The sequence below is a fragment of the Apodemus sylvaticus genome, chromosome 21 (genome assembly GCF_947179515.1).
Source record: "Apodemus sylvaticus chromosome 21, mApoSyl1.1, whole genome shotgun sequence".
NCBI lineage: Eukaryota > Metazoa > Chordata > Mammalia > Rodentia > Muridae > Apodemus > Apodemus sylvaticus.
Genome location: NC_067492.1, coordinates 61,420,926 through 61,434,432, shown reverse-complemented (window position 1 = coordinate 61,434,432; position 13,507 = coordinate 61,420,926). Strand labels below are relative to the sequence as shown.

At 36.7% G+C, this 13,507-nt stretch overlaps 1 pseudogene; it reads left to right on the top strand.

Moving 5' to 3' along the window:
• The window catches only part of LOC127671610 (vomeronasal type-2 receptor 116-like), a 106,966-nt pseudogene that overhangs the window by 1,451 nt on the left and 92,008 nt on the right, over positions 1-13,507 (top strand).

Genomic DNA, 13,507 nt, shown 5'->3' with positions numbered 1-13,507 from the left:
AGAGAGAGAGAGAGAGTTGCCTATTTGTGTTTGCTTCTACAGTTTTGTCTCTGTTTGGCAGTCTTCACTGAGAGAACTGAAATTCTTGGAATATTATGGTAATTGCATTTATCCAATTGCTTGTATTTAGATTTCCCTCATCCTTTAAATGCCTTTTCTATGAAATCAGAACACAATTTATGACTTGAAGTAATTCTGTATACATTATAGTGCAATGCTTATCTTTAGATAAACTCCTTCCCAAGAAAGACCCACTTCATTAATCCTCATGGGGACAAAGTTATTATGAAACAGAGAATAGTACTGAAGGAAGACTATGACATTATTCACTTTGGGAATTTTTCTCAACGCCTTGGGGTTAAGATGAAGATAGGAACATTCAAGCCATATTTTCCACATGGTCGACACCTTCATTTATATGGAGACATGATTGAGTTGGCTACAGGAAGTAGAAAGGTGGGTGTATATGAATTTACTGATTTAAATACACAGTAATAAACACTAGCAAGTGAATACACTGCATCATTTCAAAATGAAAAATTTCATCAAATCAGGAACCAATTTCTAGGCTCCTGAATTGTGTTTCTTTTTTACTTTTTTGACATATTTTTACTAATTCTTTGAAGATTTCATCCATGGATAAAATAAAACTTTTTCATATCAGAACTATTTTCTGAAATTTAATGAATACAAATCAATTTTTCACCACTGATTGATATTCTTTCCTTTGAATTAAACAAAATTCTCATCAGATTATTGTTGTTATTACACAGTCTTCTCCTCCCTTAGATTGAACCTTTTTAAGAGATGTTGATAAGTGTGACACTAATGTTACAGTTATGAAACACAAAATTCATAGCTACTATCCCTTGGCACAATACTCAAAAATATGTTCCCATATAGTAAAAGGACACATACCAAGTTCACTAATGAACAAAACTACAGAAATTAATATTCATAACTTTTAAATTATTCATAACTTTTAAATTTTATTAATAACTTTTTAATTAATTTGAAGAACCCCTTCACACTTTTAAGCAAGATGAACAAAAGGACAAAGGAACATATTTAAAGCTCTGGAGGAAGAGACAAAAAATGGCTATTAAAACACAACAAATACATCAATAACAGCAACCAAACAAAAGTAACAAATAATTTTGTTTTAATTGAACATTTTAATTCATATACTCTAAATTAAATCCAAGAAAACAAGGCTCACTTATTTTTAAGAAATTCATTGGTGGCCTGCACAGGGTAGGGAGACTCATGCACATACAGGAGGAGAACTTTTCTTTATAAAAACTGGTGGCAAACAAATTAATGTGTAATAAGGCAGAAAAGGGTAATTAAGGAACAATACCTTTAATGGATATGTATAGAATAATTCTTGAGAAAAAAGCTAACAAAAGAACACAACACACAACAGAAAGATCTTTCTCTGAGAACAGGGAAAATATTTTTTGCAATTGTGATTTCTTTATTTATTGAAAATAGCTTGTACTTCTTACATAATATATCATAAATACAGTTTTACTTCCTTCTATTGTGATGTGACCAATTCTCAAATTTTCTTGTAAATATATCAGCGTTAAAACTCCTACTTCTTTCCCAACTGCTTCTCCCATCATAGCCACTTTCTGTCTCTTATTGAAAAATAACAGGATTCTATGGGAGAATAAAATAAATCAAGATTAAACAAAACCTAAGACATTATAGTAGGAAAAAATTTCCTAACACATTATGGTATCTAGACATATGAAATGGAACTAGGTGAAAGAATCAGAAAATCCTACTTCATGTTTTGCATGAATAGTACTGATTGAAACATGAGATGGTGATAAAAAAAATTGAGTGACAGTTATTCCCATTCCAGTACTAAAAATACTTCATTTTTGAACTATCATTAAAACTCTAATTTCTATAATCTGGAAATATTAATGCCAGTTTTTTATGCCACAGGAGTATGTGAGTAAGTATAGTATGAAACACCTATAATCTATTTCTGGTGAATTGCAATACGAAATCTTTGGACAAAATGATATTCTATGTTAATTGTAATTCTACATAAAAAACTGAAATAGACTGCCCTTATAAATAGTAGCCAAAACCAAAATATCTGGTAGCCAAATACTGTTGGTATGTTCTTCTATAACTGATTCAAGACAGTGGGGTTTTTTTTTTTTTTTTTTTTTTTTGCCCTACTGGGAAATTAATCTTATGTAAACTGAATCTCCTCAGGCATTGGGAATTTAACTGTGAAAATAAAATCATATTGACATTTGTGCCCAAATATGACCAAATAATTGATTCTACTTGACAATACATTCTATTGTAGACAGGTTTCTGGGATGAGGTTAATTGACACTCTTGCTTTCAAATATATCAGAATTAGTGCTCCTCCACAACTACTGATACTACTGTATTACTCTTTCTTTTCCCTACTTTGGATTTTGTCAACTCTACTTTCAGTCAGAAAATTATTATAATTTGGAGTTGTGCTAATTATAACATATATAAGGAAGCACTACTTTACCATAAGTGTGAGGTATGTGACACACTGTATAGACATATAAAGAATCATTTATCAAAGTACACTTTAATATTTTATATGAAGTTACTGTAAGTAAATAGCAAGATTATATGTTCAGAGATTTATTATTTTTGACTTTGTGCCTTGAATGGGGCCTAGTGTGTAGTAGGGCTTTTATAGAAAACTTTGCAATCATATTCCTAACATTCAATTGGTATAATTTTTGAAGGAGGCTAGAGATATTTAAAAAGAACCTAGTATTTATTATCAGTGTTCATGTTCAAGTTTTATATCCTACCTCTTTTATTTTTTCTCTTCATTTAAAACATTAGTGCATAATCTACTCGAGGTAATGTAGAGATAGAGATTTATCTGTTGACATTCATTCTTTCTCCAGGCATTCAGAGCTCTTATTCTGAGATTTCACTGCATGAAGCATTCCCACGGTTTTTATGAGGCCATGTTAATCAGTGCTTGATGTTTGTGTTTTCCTTCCCTATCAAACTTTTCCTCTTCCAGGTCATATCTTATTAGAGGTGTGCTCTTAAAATGTGACATTGAGCTTCATTACAAACATCTATCTTAATTGTGAGGAAATGAACACATTAAGATTCATGTTTAAATAAGATAGTTGTAAAAAACAATATTTTTTATCTGTATTCATGATGGAAAATTATTACAGTAACAATTTTGAATAAGCATGATAGTGGTAACCTGCCACTTTGTCAAAGTTGTTTTATCAGTTTTAGGTGTTCTCTGGTAGATTTTTGGGGTCAGTGAAGTATACAATCATACTACCTACAAATAATGATATTTTAATTTCTTCCTTTCCAATTATTATCCCTTTGACCTCTTTTGTTGTCTAATTGCTCTGGCAAAGACTTTGAATACTATATTCAACAAAGTGGATTGGAGATGAATGGGCAGCCTTATCTAGTCCCTGATTTCAATGAGATTGCTTTGAGTTTCTCTCTGTTTAGTTTGATGTTGGCCACTGATTTGCTGTATATTACTTTTAGGGTGTTGGATTTTGCCAAATGCTTATTCAGAATCTAATGAGATGATCATGTGCTTTTTTTCCTTTGAGTTTTGTTTTTTAAACTGGATTATGTTGATGAATTTCCTTATATTGAACCATCTCTAAATCCCTGGGATAAAGCCTACTTGATCATGATTTATGATTATTTTGTTGTATTCTTTGATTTTGTTTGCAAGAATTTTGCTGATTATTTTTGCATTTATATTCGTAAGGAAATTTGGTTTGAAATGTGCCTTCTTTGTAGAGTCTTTGTGTGGTTTAGGTATCAGCGTAATGGCAGATTCATAAAATGAATTGGTTAGTGTTCCTTCTGATTGTATTTTGTAGAATAGTGTGTAGTGTACTGGTATTAAGTCTTCTTTGATGGTCTGATAGAACTCTGGGCTAAACCCATCTGTTCCTAGGCTTTTCGTGGTGGGAATACTATTGATGACTGCTTCTATTAAAATCTTAATGTGCTAATATAAAACATAAAAGAAATAGCTAAAAGTCACTGTAAGTATGTGTCTAATTTTTTTTTCTCAGATGCCATCCTCTGTGTGCAGTACAGGCTGTGGTGCTAGATTCAGAAGATTCTGGAAGGAGGGATTGGCAGCCTGCTGTTTTATTTGCAGCCCTTGCCTTGAAAATGAAATTTCTAATGACACAAGTGAGTGTTTTCTGTGCTGATAAATGTTGCAAATCTATTATTCTCTTATATCACACTAGAATGATGAAGTCAATTGAAAGGCAAATACATATATAAAATATATCACATTTGCAGTTTATTAGTTGTAGATTTAAAATCATTAACAATATTCTGCCAAAATCAAACAAATAATAAAATATACCTTGTGCCTTAAACTAGATAGTGACTCGTTGCAAATTCATGGCAGATTACATTTTCACGAAGAAATACTTTAGAAAATGAAATTATGATTTGAGGAAATCTCCCTAAGTTTTTTGTAATAATTAATCTATTGTAAAACTAAATGCATATTATATTTTTGTCACAATTTTTGACATAATTAAATTCTTAAATTTTATGAATATTACTGCCATACAAATAATGTGTACAACATATAAACATTATAGACCATAAAGAACCAAATATAATATCAAATCTACTAGATTTGGTCATGAGACTGCAAGGTACAAAATCCACATTCTCTGTTACATTAATATGGAAGATGAAAGTATTTCAAAATTTATGAGAAACTGAAAATATGTAGTATTCAGAAAGCCATGTCCAAAGCCATATGTCATATGAATGCAGAAAGTAAAGATTTGACCCATGATGTAGAATATAAGATGAGAATTATATTTAGTATATTAAAGACACCAACCACTATTACAATAATTATTTAGGGTTCATAAAATACAAAATGGTTATGGTTAGCTTGTCAGCTATTTTGCCTTTCATTCTATATAGTATAGTAAAATTCTTGAAAGATATAGCATGCTTCTGAGATGGTTAAAAAATTAAATCATTTGTGACTAAGGCTTACAATCTGATTTATTCCAAGGTGCATGTAGCAGAACAAAGCAACATACACAGAAAGTGTATTTTGAAGCCTTGCATTTCAACATACAGTATGTCCCTAAATAATTTCTCAACCTTACTGAAACACTTTTCAATGTAAAAAATAAATAAGAATTAACCAATATTTGTATCAACAAAGCCCACAGAGATTCCATAAAATATTTTAATATGTTAACTGTGAAAATGTCAGGGATGGGTTACACATGTACACATGTGCTCAAATAATCCCACTGTAGTTGCACTTACATGCACTTTTGAGATACCTGACACAGGTGCAGAGATCTGAACTCAGGATCTCTGGTAGAGCAAAATTATCTATGAAAACCTAATCCAATATTAAGGCTTTGAGGAAACTTATCAAACAATAGCTCTCCATAAATACATTGGTCTAGAATAGAATATTGAAAAACAGGGAATATAATCAGAATTCTCTGAAATGGCATGAAAATGAAGTGCACAACACAGTTCATATTGTAATGATGGGAATTACAACTTAGGAATGAGGTACTATTGCTTAAGACAAATCATCTAGGTTGCCCCTCTTTCTCCGGGACTCCTCTGATATATTTCTCATTCTGACTGTCAATACTGAGTTCATCCTTGAGTACATTCACAGACACTAAGTACCATAGAAATGGAGATGAGGAAGGAGTAAAAGTCTTCAACATCGCAAATGAAGAAAGAATCAAGGTGAAGCATTTCTTAGTACAAAGTATCTACAGAGATTTTTGCTTCTTTCAGTGGTAATATTAGTGCATCTCATGATAAATAATCAGAACATGCGTTTACTTATTGACAGATGAGGATACATCCAATGACTTATTTCTTTAATGTTTTCTGATTTTCAAAGAATAATATTACCTAATATTATCCAACTTCTTCTTATGACTTCTGGCAGGAATCACATATGTGGAGCACATATGTGGCAGAGTATTGCCTGTTTTTAAGCTAGTCTTCAATATATTGGCCAGTAGTCTGAGGTGGAAATGTTCATTTTCTGCTCTCAAACTCAAAAACACTATATCCAACAATAGGTAGAGGCTGTGGAACCCAGTGGTTGGATTACGGTATAGTTTTAATAAACTGAGGAGGAGGGTGAACCATAGGAAGACCCACAGGCTCAACTACTCCGGACAACCAAGATCCCTCAGACTCTACGCCACTAACTGATATGAGGCCCTCAACACATATATGGTATAGGGCGGCATGGTTTGTCCTCAGAGGGAGAAGACACATCTAAGCCACTGAGAGACGTGAGGCCCCGGGGAATGGGGAGGTCTGAGAGTTGTGAGGTGTGAATATCCTCTTGGAGATGGGGGAGGAGGTATGGGAAGAGGAAGAGTCAGGGGGAAGCTCCCAAGCCCCAAGCCCCAAGCCCCAGACTGTTATTGGCTCTGCCAAGCATGTTCCTTGGTTTGAGAAGATCTATGTCATTCTACATACATGAGGATCTTATGGAAAGACATGCTGGATGAGGCTAGCCCTCCATACAATAGTCTCTCTCTCTCTCTCTCTCTCTCTCTCTCTCTCTCTCTCTCTCTCTCTCTGTCTCTCTCTCTCTCTTTCCCTCCCTCCCTCCCTTCCTCCCTCCCTCCACACCCCATCTCAATTGTGATTTTTTACTTACTTTACAAATGTTGCCCAACTATCCTATTCCACCTCCCACCATTCTTTACTGCATACCCCTCCCCTTTTACTTTGAGAGTGTGCTCCATCACCCACCTCCACTCCTGCTATCCATGCCCCCAGAACCACCTCACATCTGCCATTCTCCTTGATGGCATCAAGACTCTACAGGATTAGGTAGTCTCCCACTGAGTACAGACAATGCAGTCCTCTGCTATATATGTTCCTGGGGCCATGCACCAGTCCATATATGCTCTTTGGTTGATTGCTTAGTCTCTGTGAGCTCCCAGGGATCTGGGTTACTAGGCACTGTTGGTCTACTTAAGGGATTGGCATCTCTCAGAGCCTCTTCATTCCTTCCCCTAAGTATTCCCCTAACTCTGACCTGAGTCCAATGATTGGCTGTAAGTATTTGCATCTGTCTCAGTTGTTGTTAGAGCCTTTCAGAAAACAGTCATGCCAAGCTCCTGACTGCAAGTACATAGGTGTTTATCCCTCTCAAATGGTTGTCCACTAGTGTAGTCTTTCCAATGAGGCAAAATTATGCTTTTCTCAATTAGAAAATGGGCACTTGAGGCACACCAGGCCTTAATGTTGATTATGATGCAGTAATGACCCATGGAAATGCTTATTACTGTCGTGATTTTTGCTATGGGCATGTGCCAAGCAAATGGACATTTGTGTTGTACATTACAGTTGCCTCACCTGTTATAGTTTGCAGCCATATATCTCAACAAACCTGATAAACAAATATGTGAATCCTAGCGTCCTAGTCTCTAGCCGGCCTGCTTAGCACACTACTCATCTGTGGGGTGTTTTTGAGGCAGTCCTCTATCAAATAAATGCTACTTACTGCCACTGTTCCTAAGCTTGGTAAGTCCTTTATATTATAAATTCTACTCTTCTACATCACAGGTTAATATGGTAGTGCTCCCCAATATATGAGATGCCTTTAACAGCTCTACAAAATTAACTGCAGGTGGTTCTTACACATAAGTGGCAAATGCTGAGGGCAGGACTTGTATAAGAATCAAAAGATACTAGGGTTGTCCATGTTGGGCATCCTGCCCATGACATTTCTAAAAGCAAGCCCCTGGTCCAAATGTTTTGAGCAGATTCAGCCTTAGTAGTGAAGTCATTCAGAGATAACCACCTGATGTATCAAATGAGGAGCACCACAAGGGACCTCAAAGATGGCCACATCTGGCTACATGTGACTGATGCTTCCCATCCAGCGCCAGGGAGGACCCACCACCCCAGCTCCAGTGCTCACCCATTTTTCTCCTCTTCATGGAGATAGACCCTGTGCTCAACATGTGTCAAAAATCGAACTTTCTTGAGGTCACCACACAGCAGCCAAGAACATCATTCAAAGCAGGACACAGAGAGTCATTCAAGCTGGTTAAGCTAAAACAAACTTCAACAAGGCACCAGGAAGAACTTCCCTCTCAGTCTGATTGGCAAGTCTGCCTGGTATCTTTGGTTGGCCAGTGAGTATTACCTGTCCTCAAGGTTAGAGTGTGCTTCCAGTCCTGTGCTAGAGCTTTCTTATATCTCAGGTCAAGTTTACACTCCCATAGCATTTGTGCCTGTCCTCCAAGAATGTCATCCATCTGCACTCCCACCCACCATTGGAGGAGGACACACCATTGCAACTGAGGCTGTGAGGGGTTGTTCAGCTGCTTTCTCTTCCCCTTTGTGGGCAGTGATCCTGCACTCATCATGACCTAACTACATAGCTTGTTTGAGAATTCTGCACAGCATTTTCCCTTCTTCTTTCTGATATCTATGGGGATAACCTGTTACTTGACTTCCACTGGAGGAATAAAGCTGGCTCATCAGAAGAAGAAGCCCAGTTAAGAGCCAAGGCTCTTAACATTAAAGAGGGATTTTAGGAAACATGTGCTTGCTATGTGGCTTCATGCAATTCCCTTCTACTAGATGATACATATGAATAAAACCTGGGAGAAAACCAGGAATCAGATGACAAACAGTGTGGAACACTACTTATAGTCAGCACATCTTTCTCAATGGCAAGGTGGGGAAAAAACCCACAGTTGTGTTAGCACCGATTCTCTAGATCAAAATATCTCATAGAGAGGGTGAAATTTTCTGTGTATGTAGAAAGAAGGCTTATTATAAAGTCTCAGAGACAGTTGTCCTCTTCTTCTAATAATGGCTGTCTGCCAAGGACAAGGAAACCTTCAAAATCAAGGACTTATCTTCCAGTGAAAGGGAGCTGCAATTTCCCTGAGCCCAGCATGAAACCAGAAAAGAAAACTCTTGATTCCTATAGTCACTACTTAAAGTTAATAGCCTGGGCACCCTTCCCCTTGTGAGTCAGATTGATATCTTCAGTGCACCTGAGGAATGGGCTATGCAACTTATTAACCTTGATTACATGAAGGGGAAGGCACATGCTCTGAGGAAAGCTCAAGGAAAGTCTGAATTTAGGTCCTGTAAAGTTCAAGGTCATTGATAACAAGGAGATTAGAAGGCAGCTGAATAGCCTGAGGTGGAATAGTGGGGTCCTTCCATAGGGCTGCTTGGTGTGAAAGTCCTCTTGCAAGGCAGGGCACAAATGCTAAGAGGGTTCAACCCACTCCTAAGATGTGTAAAAAAAATTTCAGCCTGGACTAGAGGCACAATTTAACTGTAAGGAGTGGTAAGGCTTACTGGCCAATCTAGAACTCAAGCCAGACTTGCCATTCAAAGAAAGAGGTGAGATCTTCCGGGTACCTTTCTTCAAGTTCCCTGTGGCTTTGCAGACCAGGATAGTTCACTATTTCCTGATCTGAGCTCTACTGTTCCATGCTGTGCAGTGAGGGGACCTCGGGGAAGTCCTGAAATCTGAACATGGTAAGCACAGTATATCTTCCCACAATGGGGAGGAACAGGTGGCTGATCAGAGGGTGCTGAGGTGCAGGCTCCTATCAGTGGTTGGATGGGAAACATCAGCTAGATGTGACTACCTGTGCGGTTTCTAGTGATGCTTCTTACTTGCTAAATCAGGTGGTGACCTCTGAATAACTTTACTATCAAGACTGGATCTTCCCAAATCATTTCTACCATTGGTTTGTTTGTAGAAGCATCATGGATGCATTTTTTGATTCTGAAGGATATATCCAAAACATTTTGTGTTTTACACTACACATTGAGATGGCAGGTATAAAACTAATAGGTCTATTTTAACAAGTTACTTTGGTTTCTTTTTTATTGCAGATTTCATATTTCTTTGCAGGTATAGTGTTTTGAATATTTTATGGCAAGGGGACATTTTTTTTTTTGCTTCAATCTACTTGGTATTTTTGGATGCTTCATGTACCTTAATAGCAATCCTTGTCTTTAGTTTAGAAATTATTCATTTAGGATTTCATTAAGACTATTTTCTTGACCTTTGAGCTGATATTCTTCTATTACAGTCAATTTTAGTTTTTGCTTTTGGTATGTGGCAGTGTTCATGGTTATTTAGTGCCAGGAAATTTTTAGACTCCAAATATTTTTTGAGCAATTAGTACTAAAATTATCCTATTTGTCTTCCTTTCCCTGTTCGGTGTGTGAACCTTTTTTTCTGTAGTTGTCCATGTGCAAACAATTTCAATGGCCTGCGCTCGGGGACTTTGCACCTGCTTAAATCATTCCCTGCCTCCATCAACTGCTGCTGTCGTCAGTTGTGCTTTATATACATGGATCACTAGCTTCAGCTGCTCTCTATATTTGTTCCCTGTTTCTCTTCACTACACACACCCCTTCTAAAGCCTTTCTCTACTCTGATCATGTTCTCTCTGCTCCCTATATGTGTTCCAGTCTTCAGGTCCTCTTGTGTGCCTCTATCACTTCCCCAGGTTCTCACTCCCGTCCTTTCCACAAAACAACCTCTTTTGTATCAGATCTCTTGCATGTTTTAATTTTTGAGGACCTGCTGTGACAGGACAAATTGGATTACTTATTTACATATTTCCCTTGCTTATCTTCATTATATTCCCATGCTAATATCTAGGTGATAATAAGTCTAGATACTGGTCTCTGGGTTTGTCTTGTTTGGATGGTAATTTTATTCCTGAGGTACTGTTTGCTGTCTGTATTTTTGAGAGAATATTGTTTGATTGTTTCCCCTTTTACTGTCCTGTTTGGAGGGAATGTTCAAGAGTGAACGCTTGCTAATGTTGAAAGCTGGAAGAAATGGCAGGCAGGAAGATATTGTCTTAGCAATCCACAAGGAGACATAGTCAGGAGAGAGGTTAAACTGCCTGTACACTGTTAGGGACAGCTATGTAAACTGCATGTGGGATAACAAATAGTGTTGTAAATTTTATAGAATGCCTACTTTGTCTCCTCGCAGGAATAGCATGTGGTTGATCTATATGTGTACATTCTTGTCTATTAGAAGACGAAGGTGTATTCTGTACCATTGTATGTCAGAAAGACATGACTTGCTTCCTGATTTTAAAAATTTGACTTTCAATATATGCCTTGAGTGTCAGAAGACTCTTCAGACATTTGAACCATGTAGGAGCTCCTGCATACTATGAGGATCACTGTAGACTGAATGCATTTTTACCACAGGATAAACATGAGCCTATAGTATCCAGGATCAGAATGGAGTTGATTGGGTCCCCTGGGTATCCCCATACTAGGGGGCCTCAAGTTTCTACTGGGTTAAGTGCATCCTCTCCCACTGAGACTGGATATTGGAGTTCAGTTAATGGAACAGTTACTAAAGATAGGCAGCAGCTTTTGGGACAGCGCCTGTTCTAGTGGTTGGAGGACCCTCATTGAGACTAACCTAAACTTATGTGTCAGGGACCTTAGTCCAGCCAGTGTCTGCTATATGTTTGGTGGCTCAGTCTCTCAGTGTTCCCAAGGTTAAGGGTTCATTGAGTCTGCTAGACTACCTGTTGAGCTCCTACCATCTTCAGGGCATTCAATATTTCCCCAATTCTTTCTTAAGCATCTCCAAGGTCCATCCATGTTCACTCTGGATTGGAGATTGCCCTTAAGATGTGTCTCCAGTTGGACGAGTTATCATTGGGAATTGCCTCATTCTGTGTTCCAGGTGTTCCCCTGCTTTTCCTTTAGATGGGACAGATTTTGTTCTGTGTGTCTACTGTGCTGTAGTTGAAACTAAATCCTACAGGTTTCTTCTCATGTCCCCATACAGTCAATATTTGGACTCTGTCCTAAAATCACATAAGATGCTTTAGCTCCATTTGCATTTAATGCTAAGCTATTTTGCAATCCCGGTGGTTTGATTTTCTTTTAATTTTATTCCTTTGTTTATGTTTTTCAAGACAAAATCTCTCTGTGAAATCCTTCCTGTCCTGATAGTGGACATAGGAACCACATAAGCCATATCACATGGTTTTGCACAATAAGGATATCATTTTGTGCAACTTTTAATCCTCATGTTTCGTTTTGAAATTTGGCCAAATAGGTTATATTCTATTGCTCTAGTTGATATGTGTTCATTACATCAATACTACCTGAGGCTTCAGAGTCCTTGGATTCCAGGTGTATGATGTACTTCATCACACTTGTGATTGTCCTGAAATGTTTGAATAAATAGTTTTTGCCTATGTGTATGGATATGAATATCATATGTCTCTTCTTTACTGTTGTCATAAGATGGGCTCAGAACTCTTGATCATGAATTAATGATTAGTTGTTGGTCCCCATGTGTATGCGAGAAATTGATGAACACAATGTGGAAGACCAGCTAGATCTTTCCACTGCTGAGCTCTCTCTTCTGCCCTACATTGGATCAACATTTATATTTCTATATTTACATCTGTTCCATTGTAACTGTTTAAGCATTCATTCCCTTTAAGTAAAATTTTATTAATGTTATAGTTTAAACTGTTGCACTTCATGCTTCTACAAGATGAATATGGATCTGAATTGAATGTATAATTTGTTGTGGAAAATTTTAGTAAAGAAATGAGTTCTCTATCATTTTTGTTTCCTTGGCTGATTTTGGTAGAGATTGAGAGTCTTAATATATAACTTTTGATCTCCTAGAATACATTACATAGGCCATTCCTCCATCCAGCTCTATGACATACACCTGCCTGTACCTCTATGATTAAAGACATGGACAAATACACCCAGTTTGCCAATCACTTTTGTAGTTAGTAGTTGTTCATACAATTTTACAGCTGTTTGATCAGTATTGTGGATGATTCCTATGCATCTCTCTCTCATTTGGCATTTCTCTGGCAAGACTGTATTTTATTCAAACTGTTCAAAAACAACACAGGTGAATCTTATAAATCAAGCTTCTTCTAAAATGATACAGTGATTGTAAATTCTGAGTCAGAATATAAGTGGAGCAAGTGCCAAAATTATATGAATATGTTTTCAAAAAATCATGTATTTCCTTTATATTGATGTTAGTATCATGCTTTCTGTTGTACACATATATGGGATATTTATGACCCAGTGACTTTTGATGATGTGCATGTGAACTTCACTGAGGGATAGTGGAATTTCCTGCATCCTTCCCAGAAGAATCTCTACAAAGATGTGATGTTTGAAACCTACCTGAACCTCAACGCTATAGGTAAGACTGTTATTTTTTTTTCTAAAGGAAACAAATGTTTATTGGTTATAGAGGATCTTCTATTTTTTTTTAATAGTGAATAATGAAGATTGAACTGAATAATTCAGTTTCAATAAATTTTCACTGTAAGTGTCATGGTGCAGTGAAAATTCACTGTACCTTGAATTTTTCCTAATTTCCAATAGAATTTCATTTAATTTCTTATATTGTGTTTAAGGCTATAATTGGGAA